This window comes from Dendrobates tinctorius, unplaced genomic scaffold (genome assembly GCF_039654945.1).
Source record: "Dendrobates tinctorius isolate UK_male_01 unplaced genomic scaffold, ASM3965494v1 ptg000069l, whole genome shotgun sequence".
Taxonomy (NCBI): Eukaryota; Metazoa; Chordata; class Amphibia; order Anura; family Dendrobatidae; genus Dendrobates; species Dendrobates tinctorius.
In genome coordinates, this window is record NW_027361737.1 from 11,569,582 (window position 1) to 11,588,689 (window position 19,108).

The 19,108-nt window shown below is 42.6% G+C and overlaps 2 long non-coding RNA genes across 3 annotated transcripts in view; one reads left to right on the forward strand and one right to left on the reverse strand.

Moving 5' to 3' along the window:
* The window catches only part of LOC141095209 (uncharacterized), a 29,060-nt gene extending 15,021 nt beyond the window's left edge, over nucleotides 1-14,039 (reverse strand). The window contains exon 1 of the long non-coding RNA XR_012233334.1: nucleotides 13,935-14,039. This is a non-coding gene — a long non-coding RNA (uncharacterized lncRNA). The remainder of the gene's footprint in view (nucleotides 1-13,934) is intronic.
* Nucleotides 14,040-16,266: 2,227 nt separating this feature from the next.
* The window catches only part of LOC141095362 (uncharacterized), a 132,328-nt gene continuing 129,486 nt past the window's right edge, over nucleotides 16,267-19,108 (forward strand). For both annotated transcript variants that reach the window (XR_012233361.1, XR_012233360.1), the window contains exon 1: nucleotides 16,267-16,360. This is a non-coding gene — a long non-coding RNA (uncharacterized lncRNA). The remainder of the gene's footprint in view (nucleotides 16,361-19,108) is intronic.

Consider the following 19,108-nt stretch of genomic DNA (forward strand, 5'->3'; position numbering starts at 1 on the left):
GGTAAATAGAAAAATATTTAGATTTCAGAGTCCTCCATGGTTGATACCTTTTAACGGCTAACTGAAAAGATGGCAACAAATTGAAAGCTTTCGTGACTACTCAGGTCTCTTTATCAGATCAGGTATAGGCATCTTTATCAGGCCAGACCAATTCTAGCAAGATATCTCAAAACAGTAGATGAGTGTGATTGGGTCCAATGGGTTGCTGCCTTTCTAAGCTGATAGCACTATTGGACATCTTACAATTTTGAAGGGAAGTTTGATGCGTCTTTCATGTGCTGCCCTATTTCCTTGGCCAACTGTTGTGTCCTCAATACTGAAAAATACAGGCAGATACTTATACATGATGCAATACTATCAGGGAGGCATCTGATTTGCTCCAAATTTATTCTGCAGAACTATGACCTCCAAAATACAGCCAAAGTTCTTAAGAACTACATTTATAACAAAGAAAAATGAGTCCAGGAAGTGATGATATGGCTTCAACAGGGCCTTGAGCTCATCATCATCGAGTCTATCTTTGATTTTGGGAAGAGACAGAAGGATTTGCACAAAACTAAATCCTCCGAAAATCTGTGGTTAGTTCTCCAAAATATTTTTAACAAGCCGAGTTCTTTCAAAATCTGTGTGCAGAAGAACTGTTGTTTCGAAGGCAAGGAACAGTCACACAAAATATTGATTTGAATTTCACTTTGTGTTTAGCTAATTGATAAAAATAAAATATTATATTTCTATTTTTTTAAGCATTTTTACTTTGCAGCATTTTTTCAAACTTTCTTTTGCATAATACTGTGCCTCTTGTAGCTTCCATACAGCTGTAAGGTTCGGCCAGGACCGTAGACATGGCCGAGGACACCTAGGCTTCTGTGTCCTGGCCTCCCCTCACAGGAAAACAATGTTCACTAATCAGCATACCTGTGTGTTCAGGTCCGGCTCCTTCAGGGTCTTCCCTATGCCGCAGGGGTCCCTCTCCAGGCAGATTTGCATTAACTGAGACACAGTCCATTTCAACTTTAACAAGAACATCTTTACTCGGTTCTCTACACAGAAAATCCATAGTCTTCACAGCATTAACAACAGGTTTCATACTGCATTGTTCCTTCTCTTCCCTGCACTTCTCTCACGGTTGCACAGCATGTACCCGGGTCGGACCGTCCCAGACGAGTCCTCAGCGTCCTCCCTGTTCAGCTCTGCTACGGGTAGACATTAACCTGTCTGTTTTGCCCCAGACATAAGATCATCAGCTCCCGAAGTCAGTTGCCACATGGTGAGCGACCTGCCCATTCTTGCTGCTGTGTCCACAATAAGAGCACTGGCATCTCATTGCACTGACAATGCTCTCACTGCTGTAGTCTTCTTCCCACTGGCCCTGGATGGCTGGGCTTAAGCTTAAATGCTACGGGGCTACTGCGTTGTCCCTAGGGCATTAGCCCCCTGACGCCCCTGGAAGAAACTGGCGGCGAAACGCGCGTCGGGGTGAGGGGACGCTGAGCCACATGTGTCTGCAAGGAGGTAATATGCCTTTCTCTATATCTCATCTTTATGATCTAGTTATTTCATTTGGTTGAATATATATTATAGCGGTTATACTGGGGACTACTCTATGACTCTTATGTGTCACTATATTCATTTTTTGCACGGCTAGTTTTTGCCTATATTACATGAATGCTGCAAGCACTTATGAACTGGGGCTTTTGATATATCCTATATGGCACTAATTGCGAGACATATGTTGTGATAGCTGACAATATATACTTTAATTATTTAACTATTTATGGCTTTTTTTGCCCATGTCACATGAATGCTGTAAAGCGCCTGTGAATTACTGTTTCTGATATTATTGTATGCTTATGGTATTAATTGTGAGACATAGTATATTAAATTGGCACAATACATCATAGCACAGTGTAATTTAGACTGTACATCTATTTTTGCTATATATTATCTTGGCTCAGTGTCCCTTGGACAGCATTATACCTTTATTTTTAAATTTGTCTTTTTAATATTACTTGAATAAAATTAATTTTATACATATTTGGGATCTCTTCGTTCCTCCCTCATTCCTGTGGCATATGGGAGATTAGTGTTTCTATTATTGTTGAAGTGCCCATAGAGATTTGGACACCTATTGTGATAATTATTTTGGCCAGCACGGTGGCTAAGTGGTTAGCGCTGCAGCCTTGCAGTGCTGGAGTCCTGGGTTCGAATTCCACCAAGGACAACATCTGCAAGAAGTTTGTATGTTCTCCCCGTGTTTGCGTGGGTTTCCTCCGGGCACTCCAGTTTCCTCCCACACTCTAAAGACATACTGATAGGGAAATTAGATTGTGAGCCCCAGTGGGGACAGTGATGATAATGTGTGCAAACTGTAAAGTGCTGTGGAATATGTTAGCACTATATAAAGATTATTATACAATATTGCTAAATCTCTATCTTACACTACACATCTAACTGGGAACTACATATCCTATAATGCCCCCATCTAGTGGCCAATAATAGTGAGTACCTTATCATATGACTATAGCAGCACACCAATGTACAATATATACAATTGGTAATACGATAAGAGATAAGATAATCCTTTAATCGTCCCACCATGGGGAAATTCAGAGCATTACAGCAGCAAGGAAGGAACAAGTACAGATGCATAAAGGCATTACATTGACGGTAGGTACATATACGGGGAAAAAAAAAAATATATATATATATATATATATATATAACCGGACTATCGCAACTTTTGGATCTATCGGTTCACTGTTTGGGTCGTTCTCCGTTTTGGACAGTGCTGGTTATACAGCCTAACTGCAGCAGGAAGGAAGGACTTTCGATAGCGCTCCCTCTCACATTTAGGATGAAGTAGCTGGTCACTGACAGTACTGCACATCTTTGTCACGGTCTCATGCATGGGATGGGAATCATTAAAGATGTGTCTGACAGGATATCAGGACTCTTCAGACCTACAGATGACTACCCATTCCTGCTACTACATGTGGGGACAAATGACACCGCAAGAAACGACCTGGAAACCATCTGCAGAGACTTTGAAGACTTAGGCAAGAAAGTGAAAGAACTGGGAGCGCAGGTGGTCTTCTCTTCCATCCTCCCAGTGGATGGCCATGGAACAAGGAGGTGGAATAAGATTCTGCAGGTGAACAACTGGCTACGTCGATGGTGCCGTCAGCAACGATTTGGATTTCTGGATCACGGAGTGAACTACTTATACGATGGACTACTTGCTAGAGATGGGGTGCACCTTACGAAGACTGGAAAGCATGTATTTGGAAGTCGCCTTGCTACACTTGTAAGGAGAGCTTTAAACTAGAACAACATGGGAAGGGAAGCAAAAGACCAGATAAAGCCATACACCTGACAAATGCTATTGAGAACTCTGCTAATAGAAGTGGAAAGGAAGAACAAAGACGAAAGAATCTAATTAATAAAAATATTGGAGAAAGAGAAACCAATCACAAACTAAAATGTTTCTATACTAATGCACAAAGCATGGGCAACAAACAAGGAGAATTGGAACTACTAACACAGGAAAAGAAATATGATGTCATTGGAATCACTGAAACTTGGTGGGACGGTACACATGACTGGAATACTAGACTAGAAGGATACAACTTATTTGCAAGAAACAGACTTGATAAACGAGGAGGAGGTGTTGCATTGTATGTTAGAAACGCGTATATCTTAGATTAGATTAGATTAGATAAACTTTATTGATCCCGGAGGAAATTACAGTATTACAGCAGCAGAACAAAGATCAAGAACAATACACACTTTACAAAATAAGTCTATATGGACAGCAGATGCGGATAGACTGGTACTTGTAACTCACCAATTCCCCCCCATACACTTTGAACTTCATTTAGTCTTGGGATGCTTTACACTTATACATTTGTTAAACATCCCCACAGCTGTCGGAACAAACGATTTTCTATATCTTTCCTTTTTACACATTAGTTGGAGTAGACGCTTGCTGAATGTGCTCTTTTGCTTCGCAAACAGTTCATAGAGCGGGTGTGTATTGTTGCTCATTATAGCCTTGCATTTCTTAGTAATTCTATCCTCTAATACCTCCTCGAAAGTCCTGAGTTGTAGACCCACCGCCGCACTAGCCTTCTTGATAAGTTTATTCAGCTTATTCGCGTCAGCTGTGCGCACACTACTACCCCAGCATATAATTGCATCAAAGATTGCACTCGCCACAATGGATTGGTAGAACATTTCAAGCATTTTGCTACACACATTAAACGACCTTAACTTCCTTAGGAAGTAAAGTCTACTCATCCCTTTCTTGCAAACCTTCTCCATATGGCACCTCCAATCAAGCTTGCTGTCCAGGTGAACCCCCAAATATTTGAAATTCTCCACCATCTCCACATCCTGACCATCAATAGTGATAGGTAAGCAATCCTTCATGCACCTTCCATAACTCAACACCAGCTCCCTGGTTTTCTTTACGTTGAGTTCTAAATGGTTAGCCTGGCACCAGTCAAAGTCCAAAACCACCCTTCTGTATTCCTCCTCCCCCCGGTCTCTCTCAATACCTCCGACTATCACTGAGTCATCAGAGTACTTCAATCTGCACAGAGATTGAAGCTTCAGAGACTGGGAGTTCTGTGGAAACTTTGGGTAAGAATACAAGGACAGAACAATGGAAAGGACACCATTGTAGGCATTTACTACAGGCCGCCTGTGCAAGCTGAAGATATGGATGAACTCTTTATGCATCAAATGGCCAAGTTCTCCAAAAAATATGACATAGTTGTCATGGGAGATTTCAACTATCCAGACATTTGTTGGGAATCTCTCTCAGGCAAAACTAACAGGTCAAGGAAATTCTTATCCTCTCTTGCTGACAACTTTATCTTCCAAAAGGTAGGGGAGAAAACAAGGGGAACTGCTACCTTGGATCTAATCCTTATAAACAGGGAGGAAATGGTTGAGGAGGTAAAAGTGGCTGGAACCCTAGGAGGTAGCGACCATGCTATTTTAGAATTTTGGATAACTAGAGGAGGAAGACCTGTGAAGACTCAGACGTCAAGGTTAGATTTCAGAAAGGCAGATTTTAAGGGATTCAGAAAGATAATTGGAGGGATCCAATGGCTGGATATCCTTAAAGACAAAAATGTCCAGGAAGGATGGGAAATCTTGAAAAATGAAATTCTCAAAGCACAGTTGTTAACAATTCCGAAAAGAGGGAAGAATAGGAAGCATTTAAGGAAACCAGGATGGGTGAACACAGAACTTAAGCACATGCTAAAAAGGAAGAAAAAAAGGTTTATAAAATGGAAAGAGGGAGGCATATCTAAAGAAGAATATAATGCTGTCTGCAGAATCTGCAGGGCACAAATCAGATTATCTAAAGCTGAAAATGAATTGAGGCTTGCAAGAGATGTCAAAAGCAATAATAAAGGATTTTGGGGATATGTCAAAAGTAAAAGAAAAGTCAAAGATGCTATAGGATTTTTACAGGATGAAAATGATGAAATGGTAAGACAGGATGTTGAGAAGGCTGAACTTTTAAATTCCTATTTTGCATCTGTTTTCTCTCAGAAAGGAAATGTAACACCAACTGTTATTCACTGTCCTATTAAGGGAATAGAAGAATCCAGGATATCTATAAACAGAAAGATAGTGAGGAAACACTTAGCTAACCTAAATGAATTCAAGTCTCCAGGTCCAGATGAATTACACCCCAGAGTACTGAAGGAGATAGCAGAAGAAATTTTTGAACCCCTCTCCATAATCTTTGAAAATTCTTGGAGAACAGGAGAAGTGCCAGAAGACTGGAGAAGAGCAAATGTTGTTCCTATCTTCAAAAAGGGGAAGAAGGTGGACCCAGGCAACTATAGGCCGGTGAGTCTGACTTCTATACCAGGAAAGATCTTTGAACAAATTATTAAACATGTAAGTCAATACCTGGATAAGAATGAAGTGATCAAACAGAGTCAGCATGGGTTTGTAACTAATAAGTCATGTCAGACTAACTTAATTTCCTTCTATGACGGTATCACTGATTGGGTGGATCAAGGAAATGCTGTAGATATAGTATATCTTGACTTCAGCAAAGCATTTGACAAAGTCTCTCATACAATCCTTATTGAAAAAATGACTAAGTATGGAATGGACAAGGCAACTGTTAGGTGGATTCATAGCTGGCTTAGTGATCGGACCCAAAGAGTGGTCGTAAATGGCTGCACATCCAGTTGGAAGAATGTCTCAAGTGGGGTACCACAGGGCTCTGTCCTGGGCCCTGTATTGTTCAACATCTTTATCAACGATTTAGATGAAGGAATTGAGGGTAAACTGATTAAATTTGCTGATGACACAAAGCTAGGAGGGATAGCTAATACTAGAGAAGAGAGAGAGAGGATTCAAAAAGATTTAGATAAACTGGAGAAGTGGGCAGTAACTAACAGAATGGTTTTTAACAGGGAGAAATGCAAAGTACTACATCTGGGCAATAAAAATGAAAAAAGCATATATAGAATGGGAGGAATAGGGCTAAGTGACAGCACATGTGAAAAAGACTTGGGTATACTAATAGATCACAGACTGAATATGAGTCAACAGTGTGATGCAGCAGCAAAAAAGGCAAATGCAGTTCTAGGATGTATTAACAGAAGCATACAGTCTAGATCACGTGAAGTCATTATTTCCCTCTACTCCTCTTTGGTCAGACCTCATCTGGAATATTGTGTCCAGTTTTGGGCACCACATTTTAAAAAAAGACATCAACAAACTGGAGCAAGTTCAGAAAAGAGCGACCAGAATGGTGACCGGTCTGCAAACCCTGTCTTATGAGGAAAGGTTGCAGGATTTGGGAATGTTTAGTTTGCAAAAGAGAAGACTGAGAGGAGACTTAATTGCTGTCTACAAATATCTAAAGGGCTGTCACATTGTAGAAGGATCAACTTTATTCTCATTTGCACAAGGAAAGACTAGAAGCAATGGGATGAAACTGAATGGGAGGAGACACAGATTAGATAAAACTTTTTGACAGTTAGAGTGATCAATGAGTGGAACAGGCTGCCATGAGAAGTGGTGAGTTCTCCTTCAATGGAAGTCTTCAAACAGAGGCTGGACAGACATCTGACTGGGATGATTTAGCGAATCCTGCTTTGAGCAGGGGGTTGGACCAGATGGCCCAGGAGGTCCCTTCCAACTCTACGATTCTATGATTCATTCTGCACCATGTAGCTCACCTTGGCCAGTATCCTCCTGTCGCCTACTTCCTGAACTGGATCAAGGGGGCATCCCAGGACAGAGCTGGCCCTTCTAATCAGTCTGTCCAGCCTATTCCTGTCCCTGGTTGATATGCCACTACCCCAGCACGCCACACCAAAGAAGATGACTGATGCCACAACAGAGTTGAAGAAGGATGCAAGGAGTGCCCCCCTAACTCCGAAGGCTCTCAGCCTTCTGAGCAGATAAAGCCTGCTTTGGCTCTTCCTGTACACTGCATCCAAGTGATGGGCCCAGTCAAGCTTATTTTTGAGGATCACACCAAGGTACTTATAGGTGTCGACTATCTCAATGTCATTTCCCTGAATGTTCACCACTACTGGTGGATTTTTGCCCTTGCGAAAGTCCACCACCAATTCCTTGGCCTTCCCGGAATTAATCCTAAGGTGGTTCCTATGACACCACTCCACAAAAGCTTGGTTAGTATCTCTGTACTCTCTTTCAACTCCTCCTGTGATGAGGCCTACTATTGCAGAGTCATCAGAATACTTCTGCAAGTAGCAGCTAGATGAGTTGCACCTAGAATCCGCAGTGTACAGTGTGAAGAGAAAAGGGGCAAGAACTGTACCTTGAGGTGCCCCTGTATTGCAGATCACTGTGTCTGACACACTGTCCCGAACCTTTACAAACTGAGGTCGGTTCGTGAGGTAGTTAAGGATCCAGGTGGAGAGTTGGAGGTTCACACCAACAAGGCCCAGCTTGTCTCTCAGTAGACCTGGCTGTATGGTGTTAAAAGCACTAGAGAAATCAAAGAACATTATTCTCACAGTGTTCCCAGGTTTCTCCAGGTGAGAGAGAGTCCTATCTAGAAGGTGGATAATGGCATCATCCACACCAATACCCGGCCTGTAGGCAAACTGGAGAGGGTCCATATCCGAGCTCACTAGAGGACGGAGACGTGTGAGAACCAATCTCTCTAGTACCTTCATCAGGTGTGATGTCAATGCTACAGGTCTATAGTCATTAAGGTCTTTCGGATAAGGTTTCTTCGGAACTGGTACCACACACGATAATTTCCACAGTTGTGGTACTAAACCCATTCTCAGGCTCATATTGAACAGATATGTAATGATCTCACTCAGCTGGTGCCCGCAGGTTCTGATTAGCCTTGCACTGATGCCGTCAGGACCTGCAGCCTTCAAAACTTTGATCTTATTCAGTTCTTTTGCAACCTGAGTACTTGTGAAGAACAGACCCTGGCTCAGTTGACAAGTTGCAGCAGGGGGTGAGGTTATTGTAGCAGAAAGGTGTGAATGGTATGCAGGGGCAGGAGCAGCCAGTGTGTGATTAAATCTGTTAAAGAATAGATTAAGTTCATTAAGCCCCTCTTTATCTACAACCATCCTGGAGACAGTCTGTATGCCCAGATATAGACTTTAGACCCTCCCAGACTTCATGAATCCTTTTCTGTGACAATTTCAGTTCAATCCTCTTATAATTAGCCTTTCCCTGCCTGATTAGATACTTCAGATCCTTCTGCACCTCTCTCAGCCTGCCCTTGTCACCTGATCTGAAGGCCAACTTCTTCTCTTTGAGAAGAGCCTTTATTCCGGGGCTGATCCATGGTTTGTTGTTAGAGAAGCACCTCACTACTTTTGTGGGTACCATGTTGTCTACACAGAAATTAATGTAGTCCGTTATACAGTGTGTGAGACCATCCATGTCATCACCATAGGAATCTTGCAGCACTTCCCAAGTGGTTGTTTTAAAGCAGTCTCTCAGAGCATCATCACTCTCCTCAGTCCATATCCTCACTGTGCGAGTGACAGCAGGTTCTCTCTGTACAAGTGGCTTGTACACAGGTTGGAGGTGCACTAGGTTGTGATCCGATCTTCCAAGGGGCGGTAGGGCTGACGAGGCATATGCCCCACTCACATTGGCAAAGAACAAGTCCAATGTTTTGTTGTCTCTAGTGAGGCAGGTAACATACTGTGTGCAACTGGGTAGTATGGATGCTGGAGACACATGATTGAAGTCTCCTGAAACCAGAAGGAGTGCTTGGGGGTGAAGGGACTGCATCATGCTCACTGTGGATTGTAGGACCTCAGTGGCGGCATCAGCTTTCGCAGAAGGGGGGACATATGCAGCTATCATGATTACATGCGATAGTTACTGTGTAGCAGTACCAATAAAGTAACTAATGGTAATACACCTAATTGGTGTAGCAATACCAATACATATTTTACAAACTTATTTTTCATCCCTTTATATTCCCCCTTTCCTTACATTTGCTCATCCCCAACCAAGCAATAATAAAACTAATTTATTTACACGTAATAGTCCACACAGGGAGATATACGAACTCTGAATGTACTTTATTGCCTATTATGGGCCAAGTCTGTACAACGCAGCACGAAAGTCTGTGTTAAAACTAAGTGCGTGGCTCACAGTCCTCCAGGTGTCCATTAACTCCAGTCCAGTCCTTCGGAGTCAACCGTTTACAAGGCGATCCCTTTAATTGGGTCCACAGTCCCTGGGGTAAGCTTCCCCTTCCTTTGTGGAAGGCACGGTCCTGTTCTGCTAGGACCAAACATATTCACAATCAAAAGGCATATTCATTAGGTCAACAGTACTTTAGCGGCAGTTGTCCTTGAAATAAAAGTCTTTTCAAAGGGGATCGTCCCCCTCCCTTTAAGAGTGGTACTGCCCTTAAATACCATGTGCACTGCCTGTTTCCGTGAACAGTCTGTTGCTGCAGTGACATATAGTCACTGATACAGTCCCAGGGCAAGTTCCTGCGTTCCAGCAGAAAGAAACATAAACAGTTTAACGGGGAAAAACACAGTTCAGCCGTGGCCCATACTGGCCACAGTGCACCCGACTTTTTTTTGGTGCTCCAGGGCTCCCTCGCCCACAGGGACCCAGAACAGTCCCAAAAATCAGCATAGTGCCACGAGCACAACGTCCTTTAAGCAGTAGTCACAATAGTTCAATGGCACGTGACGCGTGCCACTCCACATCGGGCTCCATGCCCGTGCTCCAGTAAATGACCCTGCAGCCGCAGGTGTCATGTCCTTTTCCCGCCACAATGACAGGAGAGGGGCCACCTTCAGGGTTGAGGGGCTGTATGACAGCTTCCGAAGCGAGGGACCCAGGGAGGGAACTTCCCTCCGGGGTCGAGAGCTAAAGTGCACTCACCCTTTCCTGCTCCAGAACGCTGGCTGGGCCCATCCCGGAACTGCAGGATCCTTCCGCGGGTGCGCCTGCGTACTCTGCTGCTGGCAAAGAGAGCTCCGGCTCATACTCAGCTTCCGGTGCTGGTTCTTCCTGGGCGGTCGTCATTTCCGGTCCCCGCTGAGTTAACAACTTTGGTTCCGAACGACGAGGTTCCTCCCCCTGGCACCGCAACACTGGCTTCGCATGATGCTCCGGCTCCCAGTGATGTTCCAGCTCCTGCAGCCGCCGTCGCTCCTCCACAGGTACGGGGAAGCGGTCAGTCCGGACTTCATCTGCGACTCCTCTCAGTCGCCATCTCCATTGAAGGCGGCCTAGTCGCCGCAGCTGCACACAATATTTTCTTCTGGGCCCCACCCATTCTAGGGTGGGGTAATTTCTAGTCGCTCCACCCATTTCTCTGCATTGGGTGGAAGAGGGCGAGGTCTCTTTCTTTTCAACCGCGCCCACCATGGGCAGAATGAGGGACATTGCTGGTCAGATTTTCCCGCCATCTCTCAGCTGTCACGCCCACGAAGGGTGTCATCTTGGTTGTTCTCCTTTTTGCCGCCAAACTCCACCATCTTCATGGCCGCCATCTTAGCTCTCACAATATCAGTCTTTTACCATACAAGACAAGTCCAGTATTTCAATCACTTCAGCTTTTCCATGTTTGAAAACATCAGTCACATTTAAGTTACTTTCCTTTTCCAAGGCATCCGTTCCTCCTGGATTGAAAACTTCAGTCACGTTCATCTTGTCTGGCTCTTGCAGACCGTCACTGTTTTTTCTTCTGCAGGTTCAATCACATTAACTTTACTTGCCGCTTTCATCACATTCTCTTTGGCCACGGCAAATTCTCTCTTTGCAGTTCCTCCACATTGCGAGGTAGTCGCATCCTGCTGACTACGCCAAATGTAAGGTTCGGCCAAGACCGTAGTTATGGCTGAGGACACCTGAGCTTCTGTGTCCTGGCCTCCCCTCACAGGAAAGCAATGTTCACTAGTCAGCATACCTGTGTATTCAGGTCTGCCTCCTTCAGGATCTTTCCTATGCCGCAGGGGACCCTCTCCAGGCAGATTTGCATTAACGGAGACACAGTCCATTTCAAATTCAACAAGAACATCTTTACTGGGTTCTCTACACAGCAAATCCGTAGTCTTCACAGCATTAACAACAGGTTTCACACTGCATTGTTCCTTCTCTTTACCTGCACTTCTCTCACGGTTACACAGCATGTACCCGAGTCAGACCGTCCCAGACGAGTGCTCAGCATCCTCTCTGTTCTGCTCTGCTATGGGTAGACATTCACCTGTCTATTTCACCCCAGACATAAGATCGACAGCCCCCGAAGTCAGTTGCCACATGATGAGTGACCTGCCCATCCTTGCTACTGTGTCCACAATTAGAGCACTGGCTTCTCCTTGCAATGACACTGCTGTAGTCTTCTTCCCACTGGCCCTGGATGGCTGGGCTTAAGCTTCAAACGTTACGGGGCCACTGCGTTGTCCCTAGGGCACTAGCCCCCTGGACGGAGAGAGACTCTCTGGCCCCAACTGAGCTCCTTCAGCTCCCTAGCCCAACTCCTGGAAAACAGGAAATGTACCTCCCTTACTTCACAGCAAGCCCCTCCAAAATTAACTATTTCCTATACTATATTGCTAAATCTCTATCTTACACTACAAATCTAACTGGGAGCTACATATCCTATAATACCCCCATCTAGTGGCCAATAATAGTAACTACACTTACCCTATCATATGACTATAACAGCACACAAATGTACATTATATACAGTTTTTAATATGGTAATACACTTGACTGTGTAGCAGTACCAATAAAGCAACTAATGGTAATACACCTAATGGTGTAGCAATACCAATACATATTTTACAAACCTATTTTCCATCCCCTTACGCAGCTACTTTACAAGAAACCCATTCCTCAGCCCTAGATGGACTATCACGTGAAAAACATTAACACAGAGAAAGAAAAAGAGCACAAAAAGTCCCAAAGTAAAATTATATCATAATTTATTCAAAGAAACAAAACAAATAAGTAGTTATAATCAAATTTGAGACAAAGTTGGATAGTTGATTACACAGGTGTAACACACAGAGTCCACCTTTATTTTAGTGTATATGAAGAGCAAAGTGTAGCAACAAATTGATGAAAGTGCATAGATTATAACTGTTCCCTTATGGGTATGAGACTCAATGAAGATAAAGACACTCGCTGCCTCACAATACAAAAGGTTAAAGTGATAAAAGGAGATAATAGTAAATAATGTAAAGTTGTGGAGACAGGAAGTGAAAAATCCACATTAGAGAATTAATATTAATCTTTATTTTTATATAGCGCTAACATATTCCGCAGCGCTTTACATTTTTGCACACGCAAACACGGGGAGAACATACAAGGACCCAGGACCCCGGACCCCAGGGCTGCAGCGCTAACCACTGAGCCACCGTGCCGCCCCATATAATCGTATCGTATACCATAAGTAAAAAAAATAGGTGTATATCACTTTAAGGGAACCAGGTTAGCCTATATTGTGCTAGAAGCTGCTCTTACCCATAGTCTCCACTTTAGGACACGGTGCATGCATGAGTTTTTGTGCGCTTTTTCTTTCTGTGTGTTTATGTGTGGTACTTTCAGTGACGAGGCGCGAGATGGTTTAGTGCTTTTATACATAACAAAATAGTCTAAAACTAATAGCCACCTCAATTCAGCATATTATTTCTCAATTTCTGCCACAAATTTGTGCAGACATAACAAAGGCAAAAATAGATGAATCAATAAAACCAATCATTTATTAATAAATTTCATAAAATTCTTTTTGCAAGGAAATTTCTAAAAAAAAGGAAGTACAAATGTAATGATAGATGCTCACAGAATTAAGCTTTATGCAACATAATCACAGAATGTTTTTTTCTTTTCTTTTTTAATTTTTTTACATACAAATTATCTCCAAATAATATTTATTACTTAAGCATAAATTCATAAGCTATATTTATATAAACTTCTGTCTAAATATTTTTAGGAAAAGGCCCGATAGTTCTAAAAGCAGAAGAAACACATCTTTGATTAAATAGTGTGAAATACACACTGCTGAAGGTAAATAACAATTGGGTTTAGCTCCCTATACTATGTGTATACCATGATAATCAAAGACAAGGCTAACTAATCCTTAATGGAGTAATCACAATGCATAAATGCTCAGATAGTAGCGACTTTTGTTCTCAATGTTTCTATGATTTATTACAAATACTTATAAACAAAAATGCATAAGCTTACTTGATTGTGTGAATATGTATCTAATTGTTGTAACAAAGGAACAACCTAACTGTGTGCGCGGCAAAGAAAATTTCTCCTTAATGTGAATATATCCAATGCCTAGTGCAGAGAACTACAGGTTAATCATGTGTCCTGCTTAATATGCCAGCTATACTGATTCAATTTGAAATAAGCTATTCCTGCATGATGTAACAATGCAATCCTGTTTGCAATTTACAACAACTTACATGTATAAAACTTCTGCGGCTCTCTCATACACGTGTCTGGTTACCCCGACAGCGCCGTTTCGCCATACTGGCTTCCTCAATAGGGGGCGTATATGTGTACTAAACACATGTCCATCTATAAATAGCACTAGTTGCAGCCACAGCCCATGTCAGTCCACCTGGCTTGTAATTGCGCATGCATAATTACCAAGGACTTACCATATGAAAAAAAGGGGTTTCCTCAGTTACTGCTCATGGGACCCAAGCGTGGTTCGCTATAAGTCCCTTCATTGAGCAGACTTGGAAGCCCTGGATCGTCCTGAACTGTGCATGCGCTACCCAGGTGCTGCAACCTAACTATATAGGGCAAGGAAATTTATAAATAAACAAGTGCGGTGCAAAAAAAAATCCTGAATATATGATCTTACAAAAATAATAAAAACAAACAATAATATCAATATAACCATAATAAAAAAAAAATAATTATACAGTAAAAAACTGACACAATATCACCAATGTTTGAACTAAATAAATACAAAATAAATAATATTCAGTGCAAAAACTATTAACGGTGAAAAAAAAAAAAAATTATATAATTTTTTTTGGATTGCACAAAGTGTATTGCACCTTATCCCTCAATATATCAAACAAACACCATATATATTTATATTACAAAAATAATGTGCTATAATAAATTCATAAAGAATTATACACTTACAATTGTGATTATAAAAATCTATTACAAAAATTTTTTTTTTCCCTTATGATCATGAAAATTCACTGTAAAATCTTCTTTCTTTTCCACATGATGAAAAACCACTTCACAGGATATATGTAAAGATGTTCCGACACCATCACTTGATAAATTCACATGTACTGTAAACTATTCCTTGCTATATAAATGAACAAAAAGACAAGTGTTAAAAACAAATATAAAAATATATACCAACCAAAAAATAAAATTAAAATTAAAATAGGACCCAAAATTACAAAAACGCATTGAAACCCAGGGTCTCATTAAGACCCTGTGGTGCCATTGTTCCCAGCAGGTAAATCCATCTACTTTCTTTTTGTGCTAAGATTTTTCCCAAATTACCCCCTCTGCAGCCTAAACTAACCTGATCAATGGCTTGAATCTTCAAACCACTGGCATTACAGTCATGAAACAATTTAAAATGCCTCTGTAATGTTTTCAGGGTACCAACATCTTCAATCTCAGCTGCTTTCTGGATATCTCTAACGTGTTCCCTCGTACGTATTCTCAATTCCCTAGTTGTGAGTCCTACGTAGATTTTATTACAGGGACACCGTGCATGATAAATCACTCCCCTAGAGGCACACGTAAGTGATTTACGTATATCATATGTTCTTGAATTGTCATGATTATGAAAGATTTTACTTTTAATGTGGTTAGCACAAGCTTTACACGAATTGCAGGGGAAAAAAACCATTAAGCTGAGGATTTATCACTAAGGGAGAGCTAGAGTAATGGCTATGTACTAGAAGATCTTTAAGATTTTTAGAACGTCTAGGTACCATCACACTTGTCTTTTTGTTCATTTATATAGCAAGGAATAGTTTACAGTACATGTGAATTTATCAAGTGATGGTGTCGGAACATCTTTACATATATCCTGTGAAGTGGTTTTTCATCATGTGGAAAAGAAAGAAGATTTTACAGTGAATTTTCATGATCATAAGGGAAAAAAATGTTTTTTTTTGTAATAGATTTTTATAATCACAATTGTAAGTGTATAATTCTTTATGAATTTATTATAGCACATTATTTTTGTAATATAAATATATATGGTGCTTGTTTGATATATTGAGGGATAAGGTGCAATACACTTTGTGCAATCCAAAAAAAATTATATAATTTTTTTTTTTTTTCACCGTCAATAGTTTTTGCACTGAATATTATTTATTTTGTATTTATTTAGTTCAAACATTGGTGATATTGTGTCAGTTTTTTACTGTATAATTATTATTATTTTTTTTTATTATGTTATATTGATATTATTGTTTGTTTTTATTATTTTTGTAAGATCATATATTCAGGATTTTTTTTTGCACCGCACTTGTTTATTTATAAATTTCCTTGCCCTATATAGTTAGGTTGCAGCACCTGGGTAGCGCATGCACAGTTCAGGACGATCCAGGGCTTCCAAGTCTGCTCAATGAAGGGACTTATAGCGAACCATGCTTGGGTCCCATGAGCAGTAACTGAGGAAACCCCTTTTTTTCATATGGTAAGTCCTTGGTAATTATGCATGCGCAATTACAAGCCAGGTGGACTGACATGGGCTGTGGCTGCAACTAGTGCTATTTATAGATGGACATGTGTTTAGTACACATATACGCCCCCTATTGAGGAAGCCAGTATGGCGAAACGGCGCTGTCGGGGTAACCAGACACGTGTATGAGAGAGCCGCAGAAGTTTTATGCATGTAAGTTGTTGTAAATTGCAAACAGGATTGCATTGTTACATCATGCAGGAATAGCTTATTTCAAATTGAATCAGTATAGCTGGCATATTAAGCAGGACACATGATTAACCTGTAGTTCTCTGCACTAGGCATTGGATATATTCACATTAAGGAGAAATTTTCTTTGCCGCGCACACAGTTAGGTTGTTCCTTTGTTACAACAATTAGATACATATTCACACAATCAAGTAAGCTTATGCATTTTTGTTTATAAGTATTTGTAATAAATCATAGAAACATTGAGAACAAAAGTCGCAACTATCTGAGCATTTATGCATTGTGATTACTCCATTAAGGATTAGTTAAGGCCCCGCCTCACTAAGCAATCTCAGTAGCGAGATCGCTGCTGAGTCACAACTTTTGTGACGTAACAGCGATCTCACCAGCGAGATCGCTGTGTGTGACAGCGATCAGCGAGCGGCTCCCCTGCCGGGATCGCTGTAAGAAACCTCTGGACATTTCTTTGGTCGCTGGTCTCCCACTGGCCAGCACGCATCGCTGTGAGTGACAGCGGGAGACCAGCGATCAGGTGTAAAAAAAAAAAAAAAAAAAAAAAAAAAAAAAAAAAAAAAAAAAAAATATAGTTATTCTCACCTTCCGACGTCGCGTTCAGCCATCCTGCCTCTCTCCACGCTCCGGTCCCAGTGATCCTTTGCATGAATGACCGCGATACTTTGTTATCCCGCAAGACCGTGACATCTCGCGGTCATTCGTGCAAAGGATCACTGGGACCGGAGCGTGGAGAGAGGCAGGATGGCTGAACGGGACGTCGGGAGGTGAGAATAACTTTTTTATTTTGATACTATTTTCTACAGCGATAGCCAGCGATGCCGGGCGCTCGGCATCGCTGTGCAGATCGCTGGTGAAGCTGTCTGTGTGACATCTCACCAGCGATCACATAGCGACTTACCAGCGATCCTGACACCTTCATATCGGTGTCAGGATCGCTGGTGAGTCGCTTAGTGAGACGGGGCCTTTAGCCTTGTCTTTGATTATCATGGTATACACATAGTATAGGGAGCTAAACCCAATTGTTATTTACCTTCAGCAGTGTGTATTTCACACTATTTAATCAAAGATGTGTTTCTTCTGCTTTTAGAACTATCGGGCCTTTTCCTAAAAATATTTAGACAGAAGTTTATATAAATATAGCTTATGAATTTATGCTTAAGTAATAAACATTATTTGGAGATAATTTGTATGTAAAAAAATTAAAAAAGAAAAGAAACATTCTGTGATTATGTTGCATAAAGCTTAATTCTGTGAGCATCTATCATTACATTTGTACTCCCTTTTTTTAGAAATTTCCTTGCAAAAAATTTTATGAAATTTATTAATGATTGGTTTTATTGATTCATCTATTTTTGCCTATTTGCCTTTGTTATGTCTGCACAAATTTGTGGCAGAAACTGAGGTTTAGTGCTTTTAGTATTAACGTTTATAGGCCTAGAGGTAACTGTCCTCAGTTGTAGCCTAACCAACCAAAGGGGTAAAAAGAATTGCCCTCACAGTGGCTCTATACAAGCAAACACAAATGGGGTAGAACACGACTACGTCTGGCAAGAGCCGGTCACTATAGGGCCGCGGTATGGCCGACTACGGGTCCTTAATTATATAGTCAACTTAGCCGTCCAGATGTCCCTCGCCGTTCGGGATGGTGGTCTTTAAGCGTATTAGTCGCTGGGCCCAGTTGCTGAAGCGTTGAAGTCTTTGAGCGCTCCGGCGCTCCGATGACACTGGAGCACCACAGGCCCCGGAGGAGTCCTTGGACGGATGGGCCACAACCCCCGGACTGGGGCAAGCGGCAGCGATTTGGGGTAGCGAGGGGCAGGCCACCTGCACTGCTACCAGCTGCGACGGGGAATCCGCGGCGAGCAACGGCCCCGCCCTTGCCGCGGACCGGAGAGGGACAGTGGTGGCCGGCGGCGGCACTGGACTTGCAGCGGCCGCGGGTAGTGGGAGACAGGGTGCAGCCGCGGGCCGGAGTGAGGTGGAGATGGCCGCAAGCGACCGCGGGCAGAGGCGGCGGCCGTGAGCTGAGGTAAGGTGGCCGCGGGCAGAAGCGGGGCAGCGGCTCTCGGACGGTCGTCTGGGCGCCATCCCTCTGATGTCCTTGAGGAACGTCTCTCCTGGCTCTGATAAGTCGCTCTGGTTCTCAGTCGCTCCCACGGTCTCCTCCTGCTTCTGTCCCAGTCTGCTGACTCCCAGTGACTAGCGTTCCCCGCCCCTTTTATACTGGCTCCTCCCCCAGTCCATCTGTCCATCTCAATGGTCCGTCCCTGAACGCGACTCACGGGAACAGTTTCCCCCAGAACCTAGGTGATGGTCCTCTTGGTTCCGGCCTGGACACTCGGCGGGGCCCTTCTTCCCACACTCCCCCGTCCTGTATGCTCGCCAGTCCTCGAGCGAGGGGTTTTAGTAGACTCGGTTAGCTTTTTGAGATGGCAGTCCTTGTCGCCATACGAACTTGTCCTGTTTGTAAAGTTCAGGGGGTTTGCCAGCTGTTGATCGCTCGGAGCGTCGAAGCTCGGGTATGATGGAGTCTTCTGGGGTAGTGGATGGTGGTAGGATAGTCGATTCTGGTGGGATCCCTGGGTCCACTGTGGTGTTACTACTTGGCTGACCCGCAGATGCAGTTGGGGGGTCCTCTTCATCGTCCAGGTCCCAGACCGTGGGCGGGGGGTCAGGGACCTGTGGGATCAGTTCGGG